The sequence below is a fragment of the Castor canadensis genome, chromosome 5 (genome assembly GCF_047511655.1).
Source record: "Castor canadensis chromosome 5, mCasCan1.hap1v2, whole genome shotgun sequence".
Classification (NCBI taxonomy): domain Eukaryota; kingdom Metazoa; phylum Chordata; class Mammalia; order Rodentia; family Castoridae; genus Castor; species Castor canadensis.
The window spans coordinates 97,327,985-97,341,712 of NC_133390.1; positions in this window are offsets into that span (position 1 = coordinate 97,327,985).

Genomic DNA, 13,728 nt, shown 5'->3' on the forward strand with positions numbered 1-13,728 from the left:
AGAATTTGACTTTCTTACAAAATGTTCTCGGCTCTCTCTCTCCCACACATAAATATGGCCCTTCTTTTCTGAAGATTCTGTTCCTTTAGCTCCTTTGAAGATAACTCTGTGACTTTTATGCCATGTTCACTTAGTATATTTAAAAACAGTGTGAACTTTACATTTTCACAGGGGTCTTCCTTTCCCTGCCCCTCATAACTCAATGATAATAGGAAGCACTGCAAACTATTTATATACTTCTTTTGTTATCTCCATATTAAACGAAATATGTCAAGCTCCTGACCTATGTTCTAACAAACTTGGGATAAGAGGTGTTTGTGTGACAAATGGATTGTCTATTTCCTACAAGGATGGAGAGAAGAGTTTTGGAAGAATCCATTTTGGAAATACATGTTCAGTGTATGGGAAGGAAGGAGAGAAACCGTAGTAGACATTGAGGAAGTTTGTGCCATCTTTGGTAAAGCCACTTCTACATAGGTAAGTCTATAGGCATCTGCATAGGAGAAAAAAAATAATAAAACTTATGAAAATACCACTCACACATACACGCACATGCATGCACACACACACAGATTACCAAATACTTAACTCTTGGGTTTTCTTTATGATAAATTGGTCAAAAGTTATAAAATAGTACTGGTACATGTGTTTTTCTCATGTCATCTACTAATCTTTTCCATTTCTTTCTATGCTCCAAGCAAGTTTCATTTAAAGAATTCCAAAAGGGTAACTTTGAGTCTTATTCTTGCTTAAAAATGACCTCCATTCTAGTCTAACAGCTTCTACTTCTCAAGTTTGTTCCAAAATTGAGACAAAATGCCTGTTGGTAACAGCAAAGTAAAGCCAAATTCCTATCCCGTTGCCTCATTTTGTGTCTTATTATTCTGTTTCCTAATGATACATTTTTGAATATTGAAAAGTAAATGTATTCTCTGTTGCAGAAGCAGGGCTAGGCCTGCCATTTAAACATGCGTTTCAAGTCCCAGAAAACATCCATTTCAGGCCAGGTACAATTTACCTGATTTTCTTCTTTCTCTATAGGAGGTGTGGGGCGGGGGGGGGGAGGGGGGTGGGGATGGGGGAAAGAGGTACCTGGAAAACATTACAAAATCTAACTATATACATTTTGGGGCAAGTGATAAACATGGCCTTTTTTTTTTCCTTCAGCCAGAACCTCATGGATGTACTCTACCACTGAGCTGTACCCCCAGCCCAGCCATGGCCTTGTAATGCCCACAGCAGGGTCTGAGTTGGCCTGCCTAGGGGTTGCTCAATGATATACAGGTATGATATCCACAAATCAGAAAATTTAATGGTGAGAGCAAACTGCATTATCAGAAGGTCCTGCTTGAAAAACTTATTAAAGCTTAGCATTATTAAAGTACTAGAAATATTTTTAAGACAGTCAGCCCACTGTGAAGAATTAATTTTGTGTGTTTAACTATAATGATAATGATGACAATTAAAATTCTCAAAACAAATCTATTTCAGTTTTCCTTATTGATCCCTGGCTAGAGAAGACAACAGATTTTATTTGTAAAGAAAAGAGTTTCAGGGCCCACATATGGATTTGTTAAGTAAAAGAAGTATTTACAACATAGATTTAATTACATCTTTGAAAAACATAATTATTTCAGTTGGGCAAAACTCATAATCGACGTCCTTAGAAGAGAGATTTGTAACAATTTTTATGCCATATTAGCAAGTCCAAGACTTCCTTTTCAATACCCACATTAAAGTACCTCGGAATGAGCAGTGGTAAACTCTCTGCAATCTGAACGTGATGTTTGTAAACTGTAAGCACCCTTAAGGTGCAGGGAGGGCCGACCTTTTGTCACATCTCTTCATAAGGAAGGAGATCGGAATATGCTCACAGGAAGTACACCAGTGTTCTCTTCCGATTTTTTTCAAGCTAGTTCAAGACACATGAGGCCACACCACTCTACAGAGTGGCCAGACTGTCCCAACTGTACATTCCAGGGATTGTCTCTTGGCTCCCTTTGGGAGTCTGCTTGCCTCAGCTCAGGCTCCCACACTCATTTCCTCCAGCTGCCTCTGGGCGCCTAGTGTCCTGTGCCTTCCTCCAGCTGAGGTGATTCCCCCATGGCCCTCCGCCACTTGTGTTCGGCAGATGGTCACAGTATGGTTTGGCCCTCTATCTTGGAGGAGGCCACTGGCCTTGACTCACTTTCCTTGGGAAGTTTTTTTGTTTGTTTTTTGTTTTGTTTCATTTTTTTCGTCCAAGGGACTCATCAGCCTCATATAAATACAGCTGTGCTTGGCTTGTCTGATTTTGCAACAGTTTAGGCTGGCCTGGGATTATCACTGTCAATCAACCACCAATACATGGTTTAAGCACTATTTGACAATGTTTTAGAAAACAGGAAAAAAGTGAAAGTGCGTGAGAGAGACAGAGATGAGAGAAAGAGAAAGAGAAGAAGGAGGAGGAGGAGGAGGGGAAGGAAGGAAGGAAGGAAGAGAGGAAAGAAGGAAGGGAATTAAAAACCACTAGGAATAAAAAATCCTAAAAGGTATGTATTTCCTGCCTGTAAGAATTTTGTTTCTTACTTGGGTAAAATTACTTGACACTGCATAATAAGTTAACTAAAGCAGAGAACTTAGCTAGAGGCCGTCTTTAAAACTTCTGCCAAGCAGTCTACCAACAGCAATCAATCTAGTCAGCAAACTATCTTATAGGAGAAGTCATTGCAAGAAACACTTTCTCTTCCCAGAACCAAATCCAAGTTCACGGTTTTAGTAAATGAAAGTAGAAAACTTCTTCTAACCATCCACCTCAAATTCAGTTGTGTTCTAGACTTCAGGAAAAAAAAAAGGGTTCAGCTGTAACAATTTTTTAAAGTCCTTGTGCAATTTTATTTTCACAAATCCTTTCATGGAGGACAAAGTTACAAGTTAGGGAAATTGTGTACTATTTCTATTCTAGTGGATCTAAGTATTGGGCCCAGAGATGTGTGTGAACTCTGAGGACACCTCAGCCATAGCATTGAGCCACTGTTACCAAGGAATGTTTCCAAAAGTCTCTCTCTCCACTCAGTGTAGGGGGCCCCCAGAAAGGGCGCCAATACACAGTAGTAAAGCTTGTCATCCCACCAGAAAATGGGGAATACCATCTCGTTCCTGCTGCTATGTTGTGCTGATGCCCCCAACATCACAGTAGTGTCATTGCGGGCAGGTCACACTCTTAGATGTCACTGAGCTTGCAGTAAACTGAAGCTCTCAGGTCTTGCATTGTGTCAGATCTTGTTAAAGCAGATCTTTCCCATCTCAGATATGTGGAGTTCATCTGTCAAATTCACGCTTAGTGCTATTTAACTTCTTGGCCATTTTAACCTACTTTTCTGTTCTACTGAGAATATTAATTCTGGTATTTCTCCCTTGGTTTCTTACTGCAAATTGAATAACCACAACTTTTAATTTTTTTCATCTAAGTTATTAGATGCAACTACATGAACTCCTGTGGCAATTCTGTAAAGGTTTGTATTCACATGTCATAATAAACATTTTTTGAATATGCGTATTCAATCAATTTGGGTTCTACATAAGGTACTCAGAAATCCATGTCCTGATTTAGCAGGCCAGTAGCTCTGTGCAAATGTTACATGTGTCTTGTTTGTGATAACTAATTATTTTGGGGAATTTGTGCTGGCTCATTGTGAGTCTTCATCATCTTAGAAAAATTATACCATTCATAATTTGTTTTCTTTATTAAAGTTATAAGTGGTTCTTTGGAAACCTTTGCTGTTGTTAAGATAGGCTCTCACTATGTTTCTAGCTTTGAACTCCTGGGTTCAAGCCTCTCAAGTAGCTGAAACTATAGGCATGCCAGCTCTATAAAGCTGCTTTTAAAAGAAACATGTCTTTAAAATAAATGCATAAAGAAGAAAATAAAAGCTGCATAGAAGCTCAGCCATCTACCACTGTATATATTTTGGTTTATTTTCTTTCAGTTTGCTTCCTCTGGTTTTCCACCACTCCCTACCTCCCCACTTCCCTACTGCCCTTCCTACTCTCATCCAACCCCCACACTTTATGGAATCCCCTTAACAGATCACTCAGTGTCTTCCTTCCCCTTGGCTCAAACATTGAGGGGATATGGATACAACAAAACCAGGAAAACCCGGTGGGAGAATTTAGGTCTTTAAGGTCAAAAGCGGCAAAATTAATCATAAAATAGAAACCTGTTGCATAGGTACTTGTAGAGTAACCATTCTCAACACCACTTTAGAGAAGTCAAGGAAGAGTGAGCTATGGACAGAGGAATCCCAGCCAGGAGCAACCACGGTCAAGAGAACACAGCCCCAGCTATTGGAAGCACCACCCATCAACTGTGCCAGGGGGCCACATGACACAAGTCAGTGCCCTGCAGTTCTTTTTGGTGTCCAGTGAAAACCACTAGCCAATGAAGTCTACTCAGTCATCATCAGTGACCAAGGCTTTGTCCTACTTGACATAGGCCTGTCTTCAAATTTTATCATGAGAAGATATGAGGTTATTTCAAAGCCCTACCTACGTTGAATGAGTCTGAATCCCAAGTAAAATCTCTCCTCCACAGTATGTATTTTGGGGTGTCTCTATGTCAACACAGACCCCTGGTTTCTGCCAAAGCAGAAATGTACTGAAGCCTTTGTCCTCTGTGGTGCTTCACCCTCAAAGATCAACTTCTTCCATTGCTCTGGGTCTTGATGCCCTCAGCCCTCCTAGTGTCTGGATCTAACAGTGTCTAGTTAGATTGCTTTTCTTTGTGTACCCACAAGACTAGGACAGATGTTCCATAGGGTGCTTCTTTGTCTCCTCCTCCTCTCCTTCTTCTGCCAAGTATTGTGACTGCAGGTGTATGCCACTAGGCCCAGCTCAGATGTTTCTTTAGATCAGACTCCTGTGATCTTAGAGGTGCTTCATTTTTTGGAGCACCAATGTAATGTAAAGAGAGGAGAGATGGAACATTGGCTTTATGTTATAAGAATTAAGAATTATATTGAGGATAAGAAGGCAAAATATGAATTAAAAACTATGATAAAATATCAAGCTTAAAAGCAATTTGATTACATCTAATTCTCAAACTATACACTGTCACCTCCAACATCATGCTGAGGTCTGTGTTTGCTCTCCTTAGTTGTGGGAAGACTTGGGATAAAAACGTGAGATCCTTTTTCTCCTGTGCCTAGAACTGTTGCTAAATTCAGCTGAATTTCTTAATCTCCTATTTGCTGGATGACATATTCTCACCCAGGGGCCCTAAAGCCCTTCCCTGCAAGCATCTTCCTGTCCCACCCATCCTGTCCTCTGTGAGTCTGCTGGACATGACTGGTAGATCTGACCCCTAATGTGGATGTGGTACAGATACTTTTCCTCACAAGGTTATTTATTTGTTCATTTAACTCAGTGGCAACTCTGAGCCCCATGTCAAACAGGTTTTGTATCTTTTCTTTGTTGGGGGTGGTGGTGGTGGCAATAAGGCCTTGCACTTGCTAGGCAGGTGCTCTATCACTTGAGCCATGCCTCTAGCCTTCAGGTTTAGTGTCTTGATTTTTAAATTCAAGATTAACTTTTTATTATTTTTTACATTGCTAAATACCATTAAAAACATTATTTTAATAACGTCATAGTATTTTATCATGTAGTTGTACCATAATTTATAATGAATACAATTAAAAGATTTTTATGTAGTTTCTGTTCTTTATTACAAACAATACTGTCATTAATATTCTTAAGCTCTCTTATGAATCAATAATTGTTTCCTTAGGAGGAGGGTAAGTGAAGAGGGTAAAGAAGGGTGAATATGGTCAATGTATTTTCTATACAGGTATGAGTATGGAATATTGAAACCTGCTCAAGCCATTTTAACAAGGGGCAGAGGAAGAGGGAGAATTGTGGAAGGGATGAACCAAATGGGGTACAATATATGTATATATGTAAAGGTCACAAAGAACCCCCTATACAACTATTATATACTAATAAAAATGCTAAAAAATAATAATTGTTACCTAAAGATTAAAATCCCACAATCAAGATTTTTTTAGGTCACAGGATAAGAAATATAAATATATTGGTATATGTTTTTATATTTATATGGATATAAATATCCATATAAATATATTACTATGTATTGCCAAATTATCCCAAGAAAATTTTTTATTATGATATATTCATTATACAGGAGGAGGTCATAATTACAATTCCAATTAGGCTTATATTGTACACTAGTTATGTTGCACCCATGATCTGTTCCCTCAACCACCTCCCCACCCCACTTAAAACATTTGCAAGAGGTTTCTTTGTTCTACTTCATACAGGTATATGAAGTCACCTTAATCTCCTTAATTCACCTTCCCCCTACCCACTTGTTACCCCCCCACATACTTTACAGAATTGGTTTTCATTATTAATATTTGAGTTGATGTTCAGAGGGGTTTCAGTGTATCCTTGCTCTGGGATACTTTATTTTGACCCATTCAACCCCTTCCATTACTCTCCCCTACCCCTTCCCTTCCACCACCCTCTATTTTGCAACAGCTTTCAGTACATATCCTTATGACCCTCCCCAAGATAATGATGACTGCTTGCTATCTCTCCACCCCATGCTTCTTAACATATGTGTTATAATTACAAGCAAAAAAGTTTTTAGACTTAATGAGTAAAAAAATGCAATATTATTGTGCTTTGTTTTAATTTTTAAAACTCCAGGTGAGGAAATTTTTCATTTACTTGTTTGTCATTTTATTTGTTCTCTTGCAAACTGGTTTTATAGCTCATTTTTTGCTGTGTTCTTTTATGCACCTTCAAATTACAAGGAAACTTTTTTTTTTTCAACTAGTTAAGGAATAATCCCTTTACAGTTTACATCCCCCTGAGGTCACAGAAGAGCTTTACTAATTCCCCCATGAGACTGAAAAACAAAAATTAGATATATATGTGTATGTGTATACACACATATTGGTAGACATAAATGGCTGACTCATGTCGCCTTAATGCATGGAACTCCCATTATAGTAACTCTTTCACCAAAATTATTAAACCTTAATAAATCTCGGGGCTCTGTGTGGCTCAGCTTGCACAATCGTGATCAGAATCATAGTCCAACAACCACAAATGGTCATTTAAATACTTATTTATTTTTGCAGTACTAGCGTTTGAACTCAGGGCCTTATGTGCTTGCTAGGCAGGCTCTCTACCACTTGAGAGAGGCCAGTGCTCTACTACTTGAGCCATGCCCCAACTTGTTTTCCTTTAGTTTTCCTTTTTCAAATAGGGTCTTGCACTTATGCCCAGTCTGGCCCGGACTGTGATTCTATAATTGTGCTTCCTCATAACTGGGTGATGGGAATATGCCACCACACCCAGCCTTATGTTGGTTGAGACAGGATCTCGTGAACTTTTTGTTCAGGCTGGCCTCAAAGTGTGATCACCCAATCTCTGTCTACTGAGTACCTGGGATTAGAGCATGGAAGACCACACCTGGCTTCAAATGGTAACTTTAAAGACGATCTCCCCTCCTGCTGGGAATTGAACCCAGAGCCTCCTGCATGCTAGGCAAATGTTCCTACAATTGAATTATATCTCCTTCCCCCTGCCAGCCCTATTTTAAAAGGTTTTTTTTATAGTTAAAAGAGAAAAATTCTGAAATGTGCTAAATTTAATTACAAGGGCCAGAGGATGGAAGGGAGGAGAGATGAGGGAGTTAATAAGTTAACAACCAAGTCAGGAAGAACCACTCCTGGATGTGCATTAAATCCTTAACTAATATCCCATATGCCTAGGTGTCCCTGAACCCTGCCTATAGCCCCAACCAATCCAGAGGTAATGATCCCTCGCTACTTAGGACTTTCCTCCTAACCAAGCCTTTCCTGGTTGATTCTGTGTAATCCAAGCTTTTTATCAATAGCACATACAGGTTCAATGTAAATAACTTTGCTTTCCTTCCCCCATTTTTTTGTTATAAAATAATGATTTCAGCTATGGTCCAATGGAAATTTTCTAATAGCTATGTATCTTTGCTGCTGGAAGTGGTAGGAACGCGTTCCTGTACTGAAGCTGGGTACATTTTGCCAAACATTCTGTTCCACCATTGCCCTGGAGTAATGGTTAATTATGTTGAGGCTACTTCTTGGTACTGCAGCCAACAGCTCCCCAACAACTCCAGCAGGGATCTTCCCAACCTTCGAGGTTAGGCACCAGCACCTACACCATCTGCATCTCATTGTGGTTTCATGCACGCACCTCCCGTCAGGTCACCGTCTTGAGTCTCGGGATACTTGGGTAAATCATGCCCCCTTGGAAATGTCCTCCCGTTTTTAGGAAATCTTCACAACTAGGTATGTATCCTCAGCATCACTGAGGTATATAATCACTACACCTTATCCATAAAACTGTCTCGGTCCTGAGAGCTCGATGCACTTGACTTTGTCTACTTTCAGTTTTCTTTGCTTTTGGAAAGGAGGGCTTCACGCTTGCAAATCTGGCACTCTACCACTGGAGCCACACCTCCAGTCCTAGACTGCTGCTTTACAATCACTTCTGGTGAATCTAGGTTTTGCTCAAATCATCTGTTCTGTCAAAACTCCTTTGTATGTCTTCCCCTGAATTCTTTCTTCACAGGGACCAACAGCTGCCATTGATCTCTGCTCACACCAGAACCTAGTCCTTTTTGGCTAATGTCTATAGTGGCTCAATAAACCCTTGCATTTCAGGAATCAAGAGTTTTGGGTTAACATTTTTATATCACAATAATCATAAAACGGTTCCAATTCATACCCTAGTGACACACAGCCCAAGCCCTTTAGAGCTGCCATGCCAGATCCTCTATTTTGTTAACTGTAAAGTTTGAATTTCTAGCAGCAAATGTTAAACTGTACAACCCAAAGGAAAAAGCAGATCTCACAATTCCCTGAAGAATGTGGAAAAAATATTAAATCATTATTTTTTTAAATATGAAAGAAATTAAATTTTAATGAGACATTTTGATGGACACAGGTATCTTCCCTCAAGCTTTTCTTGCCACAGCAAAAATGGTTAAATAAAGATAACATAAAGAAAACAGTGTAAGAATCAAACATTTGCAAATAATTTTAGAAGATATGTAAAGCACATTGTAGAAGAATTTAAGGACGAAGTGCAAGAACCAACAACACAGCATGAGGTGCTTCTACAGTTGGAGGGAAGAATGGTGTCTCCACAGTGGACTTTTGCTGGATTCTGCCTTTAATTAAATACTAGAAATATTAAGCAATGTCTGTGTTTCACTTAAGCAGTGGTGATCAGCAGAGGACATATTGCTCCCTTGGAACATTCTGGAAATGGGGGTTAACATTGTTGATCAGCCCAGTGATTGGGGGTACTTATCACTGGCACTTAGTGGATGCCAAGGATGCTACAAATCCTGCTAGGCATGAAATGGTGACGTTCAAAGAGGAACTGTCCTTTATCCTACATTAACTTCCCATCCATGCAAGAGAAAACCTAATGCCGAGCCTAGAAACTAATTCTGCTTTACATACGAACCCCAGTTATCATTTGCACACTTTTCAAATACTCTAATGGGGTGGAGGTGGGAAAACTGCACTTTATTTGTTTGGAATTTTGCTGAGAGTTGCTTTTCAACTCTTGTTCATTTAACAATCCTGACTATTCAGACCTCACTTAGCAGTTGAACAAGACCCGAGTTAGTTTGAGACTATTTAAAAAACCACCTCACTGAAGTAATATTGTTATCACTATATAGTTGTAACAGTCACATTCAAATGCAATGCAAAGAAAAAATATGGGGTCGACATTTTGTCTTCAAAACGTGGTCCATGGTACTAAGGGTGTTGCTGAATGGGAGAGTACTTGCCTAACATATGTGAGGCCTCTGTTTGCAACCCCCCAGCCATAAAACATAAATAAATAGATATAAAATAAATAAATAATAAAATACAATAAAAATGTGCTCCATGGACCAGACTATTGAAATCACTTATGAACTTACTAGAAGTGGCTGAACCCAGACCTATGAAATGAGAATTCATATTTTAACAAGACTCACACAGGCTTTGTTGTATAAACATCAAAGTTTAAGAAGCAATAGTGCAGAAAATAATTTGGTGAAAATTGTTACACTTCTCCAAAACATATTAGTCAGAGGTAGTACAAACATCTAGCTCCTTTGTGATATATAGTGTGGTTTGTTTGAGAATTTTACATATTTTTCTCTCTTTTATCATTAATATAGGATATATTTTTGAAATTATCATCAATTTTATTTAAGATAATGAAGGGATTATTACAACAATTAAAAGGACATATTGGTCTGATAGGGTTGAGAACTAGTGAATAAAGGAGAGATGTACTGAAGGAGAAAAATATATTACCAGTGCATAGATTTCCATAATAAAACAAGGTTTTATGCCAAAATGATGGCAATGGAATCACTCATGTAACAGTGCTTTGGCTGGACTAAAACTTGGATTCCGGGATAAGAATACAGAAATAGCTCCCAAATCATCATGTTTTTAATTGCTTTTATTAAAGACAAGAAGTTCTGGCAGCAAAGAAGTTGAAGCTAAAAGTGCACAAATTGTTACAAGAGCTTATTGATAGAGTGTGATGTTTAATTTTAGGTGTCATCTTGACCAGGCTGAGGGGTACCAAGATAGTCAGCAAAACATTGTTTCTGGTTGTGTTTGTGAGGGTATTTTTGGAAGAGATATTTGCATTTGAATCTGTAGACTTGAGTGAAGGTTGCTCTCATCAATGTGGTTGGGCAACAAAACATTGAGGGTCCAAAAAGAATAAGACAGAGAAAAATGCAAATTTTCTTTCTCTGTTTGAGCCAAGGTGTCTATCTTTAGCCCTTGAGCATCTGAGCTACTTGTTCTCAGACCTTGGGACTTGGATTTGCACTCATACCATTGTTTAGGCTTGGCCTGGAACTAGTCCACCAGCTTTACTGGGCTTCCAGCTTGCAGTTAGCCAAGTATGGAACTTCTCAGCCTCCATCTTTACATAAGACAATTCCTCATAACAAGTCCCTATTTTATATATGTCTAGATCCTATTGGTAGGATCTGCGAGTAGGATCTGTAATTCAGAATCAAAATGTAAGTGAAGCAGATTGTCCCACTGGAAAGACAAATATGCATACACACGTATATGTTCATGAAAATATATATGTATATTTATGTGCATATGTGTGTATACATATTTGTTTCCCTCATTTTGTCCTTACAGGGAATTTCTGACTTTGAGGGGAGGGGCACCCTGAGCTCATCTGAGGCTAAGAGGTATCAGAGATGCTTTTGCTTCATCTGGGGTGGGAGGAGGCTTTCATGATCACCTTATGAACTAGCTTAAGTCATGAGTTTAAAAGTATACCTTTAATAACACCCACGCACAGGAAATCAATGTGAGTCAATGCCCTGTATAGCTATCCTTATCTCAACCAGCAAAAACCCTTGTTCCTTCCTATTATTGCTTATACTCTGTCTACAACAAAATTAGAAATAAGGGCAAAATAGTTTCTGCTGGGTATTGGGGGAGGAGAGGGAGGGTGTGGAGTGGGTGGTAAGGGAGGGGGTGGGGGCAGGGGGGAGAAATGAACCAAGCCTTGTATGCACATATGAATAATAAAAGAAAAATGAAAAAAAAAGTATACCTTTAATTAACAGGTTTTACAAGTGTAAAAAATGATACCATCAACAGTTTAGTGTGTGTTCACAGGACAACCTTTCTACCAGAAATTGAAAAATTATGCTGGGAGATGAGAATCTTTTCCAAGTCCCTTGACCATTAGCAAACGTTTGCCAAGAAAGCACTTCCTTAATTCTCTGGAGGTTCTAAAGGATCCAAGTGGCCCTTACTCTGGGAATTTTTACCATTCTTACTATCATTAAAGAAACCTTTGTAACGAGTCTTTTTTGCTCCTAGTCTTTTGTTTTAATTGAAAACACTCCTGATACAATAAACATAACTTTCTAAATCTAAAGTGATCCTGGAAGGTGTAAAACCAAATAATTGTTTGTGGCAACATTTTATTTGGAAAACGCAGAGTGCTAATTTGTAACAAATAGGGTCTGCAGCTAGGTGATTTTGAGACTAGACCTATAAAATTTGATTGCAGTCATCACAGAAGTCATGATCTTAAAAGCTTAGTTGGTTGTAGGTTTATTTAGGTGAAGACTGAGGCATAAGTTATGGAAAAGAAAAATTATCTTTAATTTTGACATGGGAATCTGTGTGACCCAGGACCTGGTTTAATGGTGGTACCACCGAATCCTACAGGGTGAACTTGCAGTAGCTCAAAGTTACATTTTATAAACAAATAGAACAGCATTTAGCTAAAGTTTAGAAATGCAACAGTAATGCAACTTACAGGGCCCGATGATGATGCGTTCACTACTCTACCCATCAACTTTGTATCATCAAGGACTAATGCCCTGGCTGAATGGGGCTCTCTTTAATATGTGATTGACTTTGACTTTCATGAATGTGTTCATGACAAAATACTTACAGAGCCTGACCACTAACACCTCCGTGACTACCATGCTTGGACCACAACTTTCACCTTTGTCCCACTCATCCAGTAGTCTGTATGGCTCTTCTAAAACAAAGGTAGGTTAAGTCACTTGTCTGCTCAGTGTTCTCCATGTCAATTAATATTAGATTCTTATCTTAGGGACTTGTTCCTGCCCAGACCTGAGTCCATTTCCTGTCACTGTTTGTATTTACCCTGTCCTAGTCTCCTTTGTGTCCATACTTCTGGCACATAACACAAATTCCTACCTCTTGTAGCTCCTGGTCTTTCTGCATGGGTACTCTTTCCTAAGACATTTGCAAGGTTTGCTCCTTTTCTTCTGCTTTAATGTCACTTTATCAGAGAAGCCTTCTCTGTACTCTCCACACACACACACACACACACACACACACACACACACACACCCCTACCTTTTTTACTTTACTTAGGTTTCTTTTCTTTTTCTCTTTTTATCTGCTTCAGTTTTTTGAGACAGTGTCTTACTATATAACCCAGAGTGGCCAGGAACTTGTAATTCTCCTGCCTCATCCTCTAGAGTGCTGAGATTGTATGCATGCCCACCCAGTTCCTATTTCTTTATAGGACTCATTGCCTCCTGACACGCCTGTCACATTTCAGAAAAGCAGGGGAGTCATCTGTTTTTACTCATGCAGTATCCTTAGCTACTAAAACAAGTACCCACAATATAATGGGCTTTCATGAATGAATGAGTGCTTACACTTTATGAGTCTAAAAGTCCATAATATTACTATGTTCAGATAAAATATTTCAGCTTTGAAAAAATATTTAGTTTTTCTTTATTTTGGGTTCCTAAAGCCATTACTTTCTTTAGCTTATTTTTTAGCTGCTCAATTTATAGATTTTTTTTTAAAGGAGAAGGACAGATTACTGATGGTTTTGTAGTTACTTTAATACAATTGTAGCAAACAACTGGCATATGAATGTATTATTCTAAAAATTAGTCTTTTTTTTTTTGGTAGGACTGGGGTTTGAACTGAGGGCTTTGTGCTTACAAAGCAGGCACTTTACCACTTGAGCCACACCTCCAGTCTCGAAAAATTACTCATTTTTAAATGTCCTTTTGAACATTTGCTTTTCTAACAATCACATTAATTTATATAAATATGCAAATCCACAAAACAGCAATTCAAAAACTTTGTAAACATTGAAAATACAGCGATAGCCTATATAAATAATTAA